The sequence below is a fragment of the Protopterus annectens genome, chromosome 7.part1, assembly GCF_019279795.1.
Source record: "Protopterus annectens isolate FY-2018-M chromosome 7.part1, PAN1.0, whole genome shotgun sequence".
NCBI classification, from domain to species: Eukaryota; Metazoa; Chordata; order Ceratodontiformes; family Protopteridae; genus Protopterus; species Protopterus annectens.
In genome coordinates, this window is record NC_056740.1 from 79,573,142 (window position 1) to 79,589,737 (window position 16,596).

Consider the following 16,596-nt stretch of genomic DNA (forward strand, 5'->3'; position numbering starts at 1 on the left):
TTAAGAAAACCCAGGTGTGAGTTTAAACTTAAAACTGTATAGACTTAGCCTAGTACTAAACTATGAAGCTATGAAACTATCTGCCCTGGGGCATTTATAAGCCTAGCCATAGTGATGTGGCTTTCGCCACCCCATGTAATGGTACAAAAGTGTACAGAATAGATTTAGAATACTGTGCCTCTGTCTAGTAGTGACACAGTGAAGACCCCCTTACATAATAGAATTAGTTTACTGTGCCTCTGTCTAGTAGTGACACAGTGAAGACCCCCTTACATAATATAATTAGTTTACTGTGCCTCTGTCTAGTAGTAACACAGAGATGACCTCCGGGGTAAACCTACAATCTCCCATCCACTCGTCAAGATTTCTCTTGAAGAGATTCAGTGAGGGGCTCTGCCTAACATGAACTGGGATTCTGTTCCAGAGTATGGGAAGCCTCTGGGTTATGAATCTGTCCCTCCAGCATGTCCTATTCATATTTGTGCTGAGGTTTAAATCTTTAGCTCTCGTGGTTCTGATGGATTTGGATTTTTTGAGGTGGAGCATGTCCATGAATTCCTGATTGGACATGGCCTTGTATGTCAGGCACAGATCACCTCTCAGTAGGCGGTATGCTACTGAATAGAGCTGAAGTTTCTTTAGTTTGGCAGCATATGACATATGTTGGAGACCCTTGATCCTCTTGGTGAGGTACTTTTGGGGTCTCTCCAGCTGTTGCAAGTGCCGGATGAGGTACATACCAAATGGGGCATTGTACTCAATCATGGGCCTGATAAGGGAGGAGTATAGGGGTACAATGACCTCCTTTGATCTGGATGTGAATCCCTTCATGATAAGGTGGGCAAGGTAGAAAGTCTTTCTAACCACTTTGGCAACATGGGTGTCAAATGAGAGGTCACTATCGACTTGGGTCCCCAGGTCTCTGACTACTTTTTCCGTACTCAGTGGGTTACTGTCTATGTGATAATTTGTGGGTACTTTGTTTTTTCCAAAGGGGGTGACTATACATTTTTTGGCATTTAGTTTAAGGCCATGACTCCGGCACCAGTTGTCCGTTTCAGTGAGGCCTTTCTGTAGGATGTATGTGTCAGCTGGTGTATCAACTATGGCACCTAGTTTGCAGTCATCTGCGAACTTTGTCAGCCACAACCCTCCCATGTTTGCTTTCACATCTGAGAAATAAATGGCAAACAAGAGGGGTCCCAGGACAGAGCCCTGTGGGACACCACTTTTGACTGGCTTTGAGTCTGATATGGCTCCAGCGATTTTGACTTTATGGGTTCTATCCTTTAGCCAGTTTGCAACCCATCTTGTGACATATGGATTTACATTTAATCTGTTGAGCTTGTCTATGATGCCTGAGTGGGGTATTGTGTCGAAAGCCTTAGCCAAGTCCAGGTAGGCTGTATGGACTGCTTTGCCCTCGTCAATGGCTCTAGTGACTGTTTTGAAAAAGTCAACCAGGTTCAAAAGGCAGGATCTGCCCTTTACAAAGCCGAACTGGGTGGGATCAAGTGTCTGTAGGTCACCAATGTCTCTGTTTATGAGTTCCATAATGATTCTTTCCATAGCTTTGCAGACCAGGCTGGTTAAGCTTATGGGGCTGTAGTTACCAGGGTCTGTAGAGGTGCCTCCTTTGTGGAGTGGGACCACTGTTGCTGTACGCCAGTGTTCAGGTACATATCCTGTAGTAAGGCTAAGGTTAAATAGCATTTTTATGTGCGGGTTTAGCTCCTCTTGGAGTTCACGTAGCATGCAACCCGGGATACCGTCAGGTCCCATTGATGCTGTGTTTTTAGCTTTGCTGAGAGCAGTTGTCACCTGGACATCTGAGATGACAGGGAGGTTACATTCAGCTGGGATAAGTATTTCTTCTTTTGGGGGTGAGGTAGGGGAGAAATTTGCACTGAACCTGTCTGCCAGAATGTTGGCAATATCTGTGGGTTCAGTGTATTTTTTGTCATTGTGAACTAACTCTGAGCATATCTGAAGGTTTCCGCCCAGGTTTCTAACATAGCAGAAGAAGGCCTTGTGGTTATCTTTAGTGTCCATAGCGATTTTTCTCTCAAAGTTGGCCTTGGATGTTTTTATGAGAGAACGTAGCGTTCTACTAGTGCTGATCAGAGATGCCTTCTCTTTATGGGATTTTGCTCTGTCGTGCAGTAGCTTCCTTCTTTTGTTATACAATTTCTTTATGGCTGGGGTCCACCAGACAGGAAGCCTGCCCTTGGTGGAGAGGGTCTTGGTTTTATTTGGGATTGCATGATCCATGCATTCTTGGAGATGTCCGTAGAAAGCATTTGTGAAGGATTCAGCATTGTGGGATGTGGTTTCCACTGGCCCAGTGGGCTTAAAGGATACCATCTCAGTCTTAAGAAGTGTAAAGTTGGCTTTTGAGAAGTTTTTCACTGTAGTCTTTTGTGTTGTGGGTGGACGTGGGATATGTATATCCAGGGTGATTAGTTTGTGGTCAGATCTCACTAGTGAGGGGTATACTTCCGGTGTGGAGCACTTTGTCCCCATGTTTGTGATGATCAAGTCTAATATATTATCTCCCCTTGTGGGAGAGGTGACTAGCTGTTCCATTGCATTTGAATTTATGAATTCCAGGAACCTTTGGGCTAGGGTGTTAGGGCTAGAATAATGCACCCAGTCTATGTTAGGGTAGTTGAAGTCTCCCAATATGATGGTGTTTGGTGAGACATTCATATCCTCCAATGTCTACAGGAAGGCTGTATGGGGTTCCTGAGATTGGGAGGGTGGTCTGTAACATGCTACCAGTTGTATAGCAGTTTTGCCTATGGTTAGTTGCACCTGGATGGTCTCTGATGCTTCATGTGTTGCCACTAACCTGGAGGTGTGGGTGTCCTTGATGAATATGGACACTCCCCCCTCCCTTTTTGGTTTGGCCCGAGTTTTGGGGCCGAAAAGCATGATAGGAGGTATAGCCTGGTAGCACTGGGGTGCTCTCAGGAGCCTTGAACCAGGTTTCAGTTACTGCACAGACATCGATGTTCTCCATACTGAGGAGTGCCTCGAGTGCCTGCATCTTGAGATTTAGACTTCTGGCATTGAGCAGCATTACCCTTAATTTTTTTCCATTTTTGTTTTCTAAGGAGGTGGGTTTGTCTTTTGAGCCTTGCCTAAAAAAGGCACTATGGGGATGGCAAGAGCCTTAGCCAATATCCGGAAGCCCAGTGGTGACAGATGCAAGCCGTCCCTTGCGAAGCAGTGTGGCTTGTCCAGCATGTCATCCCAAGCAGACAGACATTGGATCCCCCTAGAATGACACCAGTAATTGAGCCAATTATTAAAGCTGATCATCTTGTCTTTGTATTGTGGCATCATTCTTGGTGAGGGCAAGATGCTGCTCAGAGTCAGGGTCATACCAGCCTAGGCTACATAATCAGAGAGCTCCTCTATGTCTCTTTTCATGTAGTCCAGGGAGGTACATCTCAGATCATTCACGCCGGCATGGACAATGACGGAGTCATATTTGTACTTGCTTTGGAGTGACCTGAGTGCATGTGTTATGTGGCGCATCCTAGCTCCCGATAGGCAGCTCACCGTTACCCTCTCCTTGTTCAGCCTGGTAAGCGGAACGTCATTGTGTCTGACTATAGAGTCATCTATTACTAGTGTATCAGGCATGGTGTTTGGCCTCAAGGGCTGTGATTGTTTTACACACTGATTTATTGAAGTATGTGTTGCATGTGTTATGTTTTGAGGTGGTGGATTTTTGGGTGTTTGCTTTGGGAGCCTCTGTTGTTTTGGTAAGTTTTTTGTTAGAGCCTCCGAGTATGTCTTTGTGTTATTACATGTTTGGTTTGCAGTTGTGGTAGGTCTATGTGGGACTGGGTTTGCTGTGTGTGTGTGGTTACCTTCTCCTCCTGTCTGGTCTTGCCAGTCCTGAGTTGAGAGAGTTCAGCCTCCAATTTGGCTATATAGTTGCATCTCTCACATGTATTTGTGTTTGTTGGGAGGAGGAGAGGGTTGTCTGTGTACATGAGACAATTGTAGCATTGTCTCAAGATTCCCAGATTAACCAGCTGAACCGGACAGGATGCTAGTAATCTACCACTCGACATGCTAGAATATTATAAGGGAGTGCTGTGCCTTTAAGGAAAGTGGGTACTCACAGGGGTGGTAGGTGGATGTAGTGCTTACTTTAGTTTGAGAGTGCTTATTTAGAAGAGTAGTTTTGAGAACAAGTACTAGGCTTATAATAAAGCGAGTAGACTGATTATTATAAGAGTAGAGCTATATCCGATTCTGCCAGGTGTTAGATATTTAGTAAATATTTAATAAAATGATTAATGTGATTAATCTGTAAGTATAACTATCTGCATTTAGAACAAAATAAATGAATTTAGTATCTTAATTTTTTGTGTGCATAATGTTCTTAGATATCTGTACCACAAAGAAGAAAAAAAAACAAGGAGAAAATTACAGTCAGCTGCCTGTTGGGTGCCAGGATCCGCCACATAACGCATGCACTCAAGTCACTCCACAACAAGTACAAATATGACTCTGTCATTGTCCATGTTGGAGTGAATGACTTGAGACGTACCTGCCTGGACTACATGAAAAGAGACATGGAAGAGCTCTCGGATCATGTGGCCCAGGCAGGTATGACCCTAGCCCTGAGTAGCATCCTTCCTTCGCCCAGAATGATACCACAATATAAGGACAAAATGATTGACTTCAACAATTGGCTAAGCTTCTGGTGTCATTCAAAGGGGATCCAGTATCTGTCTGCCTGGGGTGACATGATTAACAGACCACGATGCTTTGCCAGAGATGGTCTGCACCTGTCGCCTCTGGGATTCAGGTTACTGGTTAAGGTTCTTGCCACCCCTATAGTGCCTTTTTTAGGGAAAGTACAAAGAACAAAACCACCACCGTAACAGGTACAAGCATGCAAAATCTGAAGGTAATGCTACTCAATGCTAGAAGTCTAAACCTCAAAATGCACTCTCTCGAGGCACTCCTAAAAATGGAGAACATCGATATCTGTGCAGTAACTGAGACCTGGTTCAAGGCTCCAGAGAGCACCCCTGCAATACCAGGCTACAACTCTTACCACACTTTTCGGCCACCAAAGCAGGACCGAAACACTAAAGGTGGAGGAGTGTCAATATTCACCAAGGATATTCACACCACCAGGCTAGTTGCCCAACACAATGCATCTGAAATTCTCCAGGTGCAACTAACACTAGGTAAGACTGCAATCCAAATTGTAGCTTGCTACAGATCCCCCACCATACCCCAAGATTCTCACTACACCTTTCTAAACATACTGGAAAATATTAAGATAGAACCAAACACCCTAATACTGGGTGATTTTAACTACCCTGCCATTAACTGGGAAAGCTACTCATGTACCAACACCTTTGCCCAACGGTTCTTGGAATTCATAAATTCCAACGCCCTGGATCAACTAATCCATAGTTCCACCAGGGGCTCCAATATCCTACACCTGGTCATTACCAACATGGGAAATCGATGCTCCACACCTATGGTCACCCCCTCGTTAGTCACGTCTGACCATAAGCTAATCACCCTTAACATCCACATCCCACACCCACCCCCGAGTAAGGAAACCTCCATAAAAAACTTCTCCAAAGCCAACTTCATGCTACTCAAGTCAGAAGTGACAAACTTCACGACACACATGCAGACGGGAGCTGAAACGTCAACTGCTGAATCAAACACTAAGGCACTGTACGAGCACATCCACTCATGCATAAATCGTGCCATCCCAAATAGAACCAAGATGCTCTCATCCAAAAAAAAGAAGCCAATCTGGTGGTCCCCTGCCATAAACAAACTTTACAACAAAAGGAAGAAACTGTTGCAGAAAAGAGGAAAATCCCAGGATGCAAAAAACGTCCTTACCAGCCTCAGTAAGAAACTGAGATCCCTCATAAAATCCTCCAAAGCTAGTTACGAAAATAAAATTGCCAAAGATTCCAAAGACAACAACAAGGCATTCTATAACTATGTCAAGAATCTACATGGCAATGCTCAGATCTGCTCTGAGCTAAAACAGAATGGCATTAAATATACAGATCCCAAGGATATTGCCAATATCCTGGCAGATCGATTCAGTGCCAACTTCACCCCCCTCTCACCCCCTAAATGGCCCATCTCAATACCGGAAGATGGCCAAATTCCGGTAATAATGGCCACACAGGTAAAAAATGCACTCTCCAAAGCTAAGAATACAGCATCCATGGGACCAGATGACATCCCGGGCTGTGTACTACATGAACTACAATATGAACTGGCACCTCACCTAAGTGTCATGTTTAATCATAGCCTCACCTCAGGTTTCGTGCCCACTGAGTGGTGCACAGCTACAGTTATCCCACTCCACAAGGGGGGATCCACCTTAGATCCCGGAAACTACCATCCCATCAGTCTGACAAGCCTTATCTGCAAGGCCATGGAGCGTATTATCATGGAATTTATAAACAAAGACATTGGCAACCTTCAAACACTGGACCCCACCAAGTTTGGGTTTGTGAAGGGCCGAGCATGTTTCCTAAACTTGATTAACTTCTTTGAATCAGTCTCCAGAGCCATGGACAAGGGTAAGGTGGTCCACACAGCCTATCTAGACCTTGCCAAGGCCTTTGACACCATCCCCCACTCTGGAATCATAGATAAACTTACTAAGCTGGGCATTAATCCCTACATCACCCAATGGGTTGCTAACTGGCTTACTGACAGAACCCACACTGTAAAAGTAGCCGAATACAAATCCAGCTCCAGACAAGTGACAAGTGGAGTACCTCAGGGTTCATTCCTGGGACCGCTCTTGTTTGGCATCTACTTCTCTGAAGTACAGGCCAACACTAAGGGACTCTGGATAACAAAGTTTGCAGATGACTGCAAACTGGGAGCCATTATTGAATCCCCAAATGATGTAGATACTCTACAAAAGGGCCTTACAGCAACAGATGCTTGGTGTCAGAGCCATGGGCTCAAGCTCAATGCCAAGAAATGTATAGTTATCCCCTATGGGAAAAAACATGTATCCATGAATTACCATATAGGTGGCAGTACACTAAACACCGAAAGTTTGATAAGAGACTTAGGGACACAGGTGGACAGTGGTCTCACCTTTGATAACCACATCACCACAACAGTCAGGAAATCCTTCTATGTGGCACACCTCATCACTAAGGGCTTTTCATCCAGAAAAAAGGAGGTCATTGTCCCACTGTACTCATCCCTCATTAGACCCATTATAGAATACAATGCCCCGTTTGGTATGTACCTCTCAAGACATCTGCAACAACTGGAAAGGCCACAGAAATACCTCACTAAAAGAATCACAGGCCTAAAGCAGATGCCCTACGCTGACCGTCTTAAAAAACTCCAGCTGTACTCTGTCGCATATCGTCTACTCAGAGGTGATCTTTGCTTAACATACAAGGCCATGTCAAACCCAGAGCTGTTGGACATGCTACACTTAAAGAAATCCCAATCCCTCAGAGCCACACGCTCCAGGGATCTAAACCTTGTCATCATAATAAACAAAACATGCTGGAGGGATAGGTTCCTGACCCAGGGACTCCCCAGACTCTGGAATAGATTGCCCATACATGTCAAGCAAAGTGCCTCTTTGGTCCTCTTCAAAAGGAACCTTGACGATTGGATGGGAGAAAGGAAATTCACCCCGGGGATCACGTCAGTCGCCCTGCTAGACAGGGGTCCAGGGAAGTAAATAGTGTGGGAAGAAATAGCCAGGGAATTGTTATGGCTAGGCTTGTATAGGCCCTAGGGCTGATAGCCTAGTACCAACCTATGAAGCTATGAAAAATGTATTGATGTCGGTGCTTCAATGTTACCATAAAATCAGCACACTGAATTGAGAAGGACATTTGTACGAGCATCTCAGAAGGAAACAAAGCCATAGTAGTTTTGTACAAATAAAATATATGGCATCCATTTGAAATGTCAGGACTCAGAATGGCAGGATCTGGAATGTGGAGAGTGAATGACCAAAAATCAGGGCTGACAATCGAGGAGTGCACCATATGCTGAGTTGCAAAAAATACTGCAGAGGCTCCAAATAGTCCAAAGGTTTAATGCGACGTAGACAAACAGACAAACAAGCTCAAGATTGTAAGTGCTTTCACGTTAATACAACGCTTCATCAGACTTCGTTGTATTAACGTGAAAGTGCTTACTATCTTGAGCTTGTTTGTCTGTTTGTCTATACCGCATTAAACCTTTGGACTATTTGGAGCCTCTGCAGTATTTTTTGCAACTCAGCATTTGGTGCACTCCTCGATTGTGTGGTTTTCATTTACAGTGTCTTTTATTGAGGGTGCTTTACTCGGCAGTATTTGGTTTTCTTTTCAATACCTCAGAGAAAAGAAAATATTCAGAGAAATGGCAATCTGTAAGTTGGTAAGTTAAGTCTGGGGACTGTGAGTGGCTTACCCCCCCATATCAGGGGAATGGAAGGGGATATGTTTCTCTGCAGAAAATAATTTCAAGGAGAACATGAATGTTTTATATTAATTTTTCTTCTGCACTTGTATTCTTGTTTTTTTTTTCATTTTTCTGTTTCAGGACATGGCATTGCATGTCCTGATATTTCAATAAAGAACAAAAACATGCAATACAAGATCAGTTTATTTCATAGTAACTGTGTGAGCTCCTTGGGTCTAGCACCTCTAAGGAAATTACATACAGTTAGCACTTGTTTTACTTTATAAGTTAAAATTTATTGCAGGAAGATAGATCAGCTATACTGAAACTAGTGACAGCTGGAACTTAATTTTTAAAGGTTTGTACTTTGTGACCAAATAAATCACAAAATCAAATACTTCATGATCAATAATGGCAGCTCAAACTGAAAAGTAACAATGTATTTCTTTGTCCCGTTCTAGTAGGGCTTAATAATGCAAACTAGTCAGCAGTCAGTTCAGTGGTGGGGTTTTCCTGTTACTAAAAGTTCTCCCCAGGTTTAATTATACTTCAGTTTTCTGTCACAGTATGTACAGGTAACATTTCCTAGCAGTACAAAAGATTTGTTATTTCTCTGCAGCAGTCCAGACTGATGACAGTTGAAAACAATTTGCTGCCTTTTTCTTTCCGCTGCCGTGACTTTGGCAGTCAAACACCTTTCCTCCTCTTGGCTTCTACACAAGAAGGCAACAACATTTAAACAAGCAGATAATAATTCAGTCATGTCTTGTCATGTTTCCCTCTGTCAGGTGATAAAACTTAAATGAAAAAATAAGCTGCAGTTACTTTTACAGCAAATTCCTGTAAATGGCTGGGAACCTCTGACAAAAGAAAAAATTCTTAGTTAAATCTTCTGGTACAACTGCGGTGTGAAATAAACTTTCTTATCACTGATTCCAGCAGGCAACAGCAGATATTGAAAATGAACAAGAGGGTTTCTGCTGCTGCTGACTCAAATAGTTCGAAAAAGTAACACTCTAACAAATTGATTCCAGTGAAGACCACTAATCCTGGTTGGATGCTTTGCGGCCAGCTACTCACTCCAAAGAGCCAAAAGCTCATCCTTTTCTCACAATTGCTGTAAGATATGTGGTTTCTAGTCCTCTCCCTCTGTTGAGGTACCAGTTCCTGACAGCAGTATACCCTTCCAGATTCTAGAGACACTTTCAGTGAGTATTTAGTGAGTCTTGACTCTGTAACATTTTCTATATCGTCCATGGCCATTGTTTATTTTGGTATCTACCTCTTCCTCTTTACCAAATTACCCACCTAGTTGGTCACTGTTAGACAGAGGCACAGTATACTAACCTTGAAAAAGGGCATAGCAAAATTCATGTAAAATGGGTGGCGAAAGCCAAACACACTCTGGCTAGGCTTATAAATGCCCTAGGGCAGATAGCCTAGTATGAACCTATGAACCTATGAAAAGCTGAAAGTGAAAGCTACCAGCCGTACTCCTTCCAAATCCTAAGACCCAAAAGAATTTTAACAGAGAACTCCAAGCTATTTTAAAGAACTTACATGCCTGGCAGACTTGCATGCTGGCAGTCTTATATTACCTCTGTCAGCACAACATGACAGGCACCTCTGGTTAATACTATCATGATACATTCTACACAATTTATAGAATCCTCCCCAGGCAAAAGTGAGAAAAAGCTTCACAGTAAACACTGCAGTCATAAGTAGTTTGTATAGTTACCAGTTACAGGTTGTTATACACTGAGTAGTAAGTCCTCTGTCACTTAAATGGGTGGTTACGGCCTTCAGAAAGAAAGAAATATTACGCAAACCCTGTAGTAAAATGTTACAGATATTCTTTAAGTCATGTTCTAGAGTTCATGTCCTAGATTCAGTAATGTTTAATTCCTGTTTACTGTAGGTATATGAGAATAAGTGGGACATGTGGCTTAGAACAATAAACTAGTGTAGTATGACAGAGTAAATACGTTTTAAATCCATGCATGTATTCTGTTTTACCCCTGACTGCTGAATAGATTTTTTTACTCATTAAAATGTTTATTAAAATGTAAATGCAATGGAGGTGAGTAATAGAATTAGGAGAAGAGGAGCCCCAGTTTATGTAGCACAAGGAACTCTAACAAAATTTCATTTCAATCCACTTATTCAGGTAAGTTATACTGTAGACTGAAACTAAAAGTTATTTACAAAGGCTGTCTACAAAGTGCATCTATAATTATTGACTCACATGTTGCTTGAAACTATGCATTGTTTGTCTTTACATATCTAAGGTTAATTTTCATTTCTTTCTTTCTTTCTTTTTCTTTAAGCTTTTTACATTTAACCATTGGCTAAATTTTAATAATAATTTACTCTTACACTTGCTACACCATGCCTGCTTCTTTAATGCACCTATGTTATTCATCTGGCATTATCCTAATGAGGAATTCCATAGATCGGCCTATGATTCCAATATAGCATTGCCTAGTACTTCCTAAAGTATAAATTGATATAGCACACTAGTTAATTACATGTATATATTTAATCATTGCATCTCACTGACCTCAATGGTCCAGTCTGGCTTTCAGCAGAGATTAACCAGTATGTAAACAGTATAACTGTAAGCATTTCATAAGAAAAGCCCATGTGCTTGCTGTAATACTTCTGACATATAGGGAGAGCAGTACACAGGACCTTGTAAGTATTTCATCACTCTGGGTGACAGCTTCAGACATGCACAGTCAAAGTGCACTCTTTATTCATGCATTACAGCTGCACACAGCCAATGCTATGCTCTGTATTTCATCTGTAATGCAGTGTGCATGACACAGTTTTCCCTCACCATGTGTGGAGTGCTTGGTGCTATGCAGGGTAATCAGACGCTTTTGGATTATGCCAGGAATAGGTAAAGGGGCTGACTTAAATTGTCCTTAGGTGTGAGCATGAGTGCGTGCATGTATACGTGTGTGTGTGTGTGTGTGTGTGCGTGTGTGTGTGTGTGTGTAGAATGAAAGAACTACAGATGCAACACTAGCCACCCGGTGGCATGAACCTTGGCTGTAGATCATTGTCACTGATGAAGTGACACCCTGACCTAATGTGGGGAAAAATGAGAAAAGAGGGGCTGTGGAAGGATGGACTGATTTATGAATCTCATTACCTTTCCATAGCATATTGTTCACCATGTAGCGTGACAAATACTGTATAGCCTTTGGCATTAGTTTGATGTAATCTACCCCAATATGACATAATACCAAAAAGGGTAGAGCTAAGTAGTAGGTTCAGGATGACATTGCAAGATGATGAAGGCATTCTATGGTGTTATCCCAGACAATTTGAAATATGGTGCTGATATCAGCATCTATTTCTTCTAAAACTTTTTCTAACAATGCAGCTAACTTAATCCACTGTTTATAATTCATATTTCAAAATTATATCATATTAGTAAAGTTTGAATTGTATATTTGCCTGATAGAAGTTTCCCTTTTTCCCTTTGCTGGGGCATGAAGTGTTGTTTTTTATGCCATGGGGATAACTGACTTTGCAGCTGTCATTAACACTTAAAAACAAATGACTGTGGCATGGGGCCATTAAAATATCCATACTGTGGGTATGGCCATATTATTTAACCATAAGATCTGAAAAACAAACTGAATTTGTAGCTAGGAATTGTTTAGTGAGGGATGCTTGTGTACCTTTACCTTTATCAGAACATATTCAATAAAAGTGACCTGAAGCATTGTGAACAGCTTTGATAGTATTTGTAATGCTCTTGGTAAGAATGACTTAAAATTTTCACTAAAAAGGAGACAAAGGTATTTAAAGAACAGAGAACTGGTTCTTTTTTTAGGTTTCATGATTTGATATTAATACCATAAATTAAGACGATCACAAGAAGATATAAGGAGATTTGCCATTTTCTTGGACTGAATACATAACTGTGGTTTTGGTATTGTAATAGAATACATTAATGCTCATATGATTCTTAGATGTGTTCTTTATTTTACAACTGTTAAGAATTCCCAAGTGAAAGTTATATGTGCTCATGTAATCTTTATTACGATATATATTGCTTGAAGGCATGACTTAAAGTAGTTAATATACCATCACTATTAATATCCAGAATCTTAGTTTCTTTGATGTGTAAGTCTTTAAAATGATTTTGGGGTTCAGCTTGACATTTGTCTATGAGCCTTATGGGATAATGAATAACACTGCTTTCATTTTTTTTTATAATCATGATTAAAAAATATAGGACATGATCATCATCAAATGTATTTAAGTGCACAACAGGACTATTTTCAAAGAAAAAAAATAAAAGAAGGGGAGAAAGAATCACCTAGGATTATATTAGTACTGCGATTCCAATAACAGTTTGGCGTGTTCTAATTAAAAATGTAACTATCCCATAGATAGGTACCACCACTCTTAACTTGTAAGTGCAGTTAATGGATGATATTTCCTGTTAACTAGTAGCAGTCTTCTTGCTGCCATGGTTACTAGCTGAGTATTTGTCTGTCCTTTGTGTTGTTATGGCTTTAGGGACCTGTGTGTAATCATTACACACTACACTTGTGCTTACATCAGTACTGACAAACGTTAGTGTGAGTGTCTGGTGTTGTACACCTAATCCTTGTTTTTTTTCTTTGTGCTCTTTGCTTCTGTACCTACTGACGTCAGTCTTCCTTTTCCAGCCTTGCAGTTATTTGTTCCTTATCATCACTGGACAGCTTGCACTCTACAACCACCCTGTTAGAGAGTCTCAACTGGAAATTGACATAGTTACATATTAGCACCTTACTTTTAGGTGACCTGTGACTAGGAGGAGAGCTGAGTGGAGAGGGGACATCATCTGGGAAGCCATAAATGCTGATTACATTTTTTCCATAATGAGTGATGTGCTGCTCCACACAGCAACCTAGCATCAAAAGGTTTCCACAATGCTTCTCTGTGACATGTGTATGTGTGATGATGTGAGGTAGTGCCAGCTATGCCAGAGACAATATGGCAGTTTATTTGTAACATATGCCAGCATAGTTAGCTGGAGTTTGGTAAAGAAGTTTAGGTGATATTATAGTTTTGGGCCTCACCACATGCGCAGTAGCAAGCCCTGCCCAAAACCCACCCCCGTGATATGTCATTCATGAATATGCATTCCCTCCGAATGTACAACCAAAGAAAAAGTGCACTGACATTGTAATATGACAGTAAATAAAACAGTAAACTGTTTACCAACATCTGTAATTGACAAGTTTTATTGCATTTATAATATATACTAATAATCAGCAAAGAAACAAAACTGTCAAAACACATGTCATCAGGCTCTTTACCATGTAGCATTGTAGTTCTCTTTGTCAGAGTCAGAATGCGATGGTTCAATGTCCCAATTAATGTCCAAACGGACTCTTTTTTTTTTTTTTTTTGGTGCAGGTGTCACAGCCGACAATTCCTCAGTATCATTGCCAGGATCTTTTACTAAGAACAGCTTTCCTTGGCAATACTGTATTAACCGTTTGTGTACATTTAATATTTTCATATCATGTATGCACGAGCAAATTAAATATGCAGACCGGGTTGTCACTCAATTTGCGTCACGCCCACTTCTGCGCGAAACTAACTGGTGAGGCCCTCAACTACAATATCGCTGAAGTTTATGTCATTTGTATGTCAAACTGATTTGTACAGATGCTTGTGTTAAAAATGTATTCATAACGTTGCTTGAGTTAAAAATGCATCAACAGGGGGTCCTGCTGCACAGAAAAGAAATATATATTTATATAAGACTGTACTGTTGTAACTGAGGAAGTGTATATATGTTAACAGAGGATGCTGGAAGGGGAGAGATTAAGCTCTGCTCAGCTTACCTTAAGAAAAATAGCTTTATTGCTGTGCACCATAGAACTGACTTGATGTGCACCTGTTAATGCATTTTAAAGGCAGTGCATTCTTGTACACATTTTAAACAGTCAGTATATATGTAGATTAATAGTTCATAATTTAACAGTATTGTAACATGACATTTCTGCTTTTCATAGCTATCATGCTAATCTGCATATCTGGTTCATTATGTTCCATTATTTAATTTCTCTAAATGCTTAGATTTTTTACAAACCTTGATGTGAATGGACCCTATTCTTAAGTCAGGGTTCAGTTTAAAGTTCATGAAATAAGTTTTGCTTCAGGCTTTTTTTTTCTTTTTTTTTGCCAAGAGTGCTTTTCACAGCACCTGCAATGTACCCAGAATTGTCCCTTTCTGCAACTCATAAGGGGTTACGTCTATAAGTAGCATTTGTAAATGTGTTAATGATCATCAGCTGGCCCCTGTAATGTTTGAATTTTCTTTTTCCATTTCGATGAAATGGTCCTCCATGTGAAGGTACCCACCAATTCCTGAGGATGAATTCAGTTTAAATCAATATCATTGCCCTAGTGGTATTGAACTGATGCGAATCCGTTGCAGGTGTCCTGGATACTGTACATTTCAGCTCTCATACTGGGTAGCTCTTCCACAGTTGCTTCTTATCCCACATCCAGCATATGGACTGCCCTTCTGTGTGTCATTATGAGTGGTGTGCACTGTGTACCATGCTGAACATCTCACATACTGCATCATGATTATACCACAGTGCTGTTAGTACAACTAAGGCATATAAAGGAAACATGGGGGGAGGGGCACTGTTATTATATGCCATACTGTAAAAAGAGAACTTCATGGTATCCCTCGAAGTCTCAGAAAAACCCAGTAGGCTACCTATACTGGGTCTAAAACAAACCAAGAAGAAACTTCATAGTGCAGAGGGTCTTGACACACAAACCTGATGAAGTATTTATTTGATACAAAAGTGATCTTTGTTAAAAGTTGTATATTTATTAATATTTATTCTGCTAGATATCTATTGGTAGATCTTTTTGTTAGTCATGTTTTTTAGTTAGTTTGGTTTCTTAATTAGTTTATGATTAGTTGGTTAGTCTATACAAATGAGACTGTTATTTTTCTCTAGCTTTCTAGATTCAGTTTTAGGTAGCACAGTCTCTGATTATACTATGATGTTAAGGGGGAAGGGTGACTTGGTTAAAGGAATGATTTTAATGCTTTTACTGCTCTTAACAGAACCCCCCTCTGTAACTACTCCCTTGCTCCAAACAACCTGATTATATATAAATCAGGAATGTTTTTCATTATACTCAGCTTAGATCGCTTGTTTGTGTGTTTCAATGAAGGATATTCCATTTTTAACTCAACTGTGGACTACCTACTATTTACTATTTTCTATTTGATTATTTTTGAGCACATATTTTATAGTTATATTTTACAGTTTGAAGTGAACTAAGTACGTAACATAATTTGGGAAGTGACCATCACACCCTTTACACTGCAGAGTTTCTTCTTGGTTTAGATTATATGCCAATGTCTTTCCAGCAGCATTATAGTTTTGTTATGTGCATGTGAAGGATTTGATGATGAGATGAGCATTTAACACTACAATAGTCAGAGTGCAGAGACCTGCAGATATGCTAATATCCATTGCTTAGGACCCAGAAATTGAGGAGGAACATGAAAAGCAGCAGATGGTCAGCTGTTGGAGGAACAAGGAAAAATAATGTCTGTAAACTTTGTGCACATTTGTGGCTTATATTTTTGTATACACTGTGTGGTGTATGTCTGATGTGGTGATATACACAGAAAAGAATTTGTTGGTGTTACCTAAAGATGGTCACTGGTTATTTCTCCAGATTATCATCTACATAGTTCATGGTGCCACATAGTTGCATGACGTGTACTCAAGAGTTTTTCTTGCAGTCATTGTGGCACATTGCACTACTCAGCAACCATCTGGATGACTTCCTTTAATTACTGTTTTATTTCCTTATGCATTACATTGATGGAAGCATAAGTGTCTCTGATATATCATAGTATGTGTGGCGTATTCCTTTGTTGTTAGTATGCATGCATTCTACAGCTTTTAATATAACTGACATACCAATTACATTTTATTGTCTTCATTGCCCTTGGCCACTTCTCTAATATGATTTCAGACTGTGTAAGCTCATTTTCATGCCACAGAAGTGCACATAGCAAGCCTGCAGATGATGGTATATAGACAACTTGCACAGCTCTTCATCAGCTAGATTCTGGAATGAGCCAGTAGT

General features: G+C 40.7%; 1 protein-coding gene across 1 annotated transcript in view; it reads left to right on the top strand.

Annotated features, from left to right (window-relative positions):
* LOC122807556 (thrombospondin type-1 domain-containing protein 4-like) overlaps window positions 1-16,596 on the top strand; it is a 1,503,485-nt gene that overhangs the window by 158,206 nt on the left and 1,328,683 nt on the right. The gene's annotated exons all lie outside the window — the stretch shown is intronic.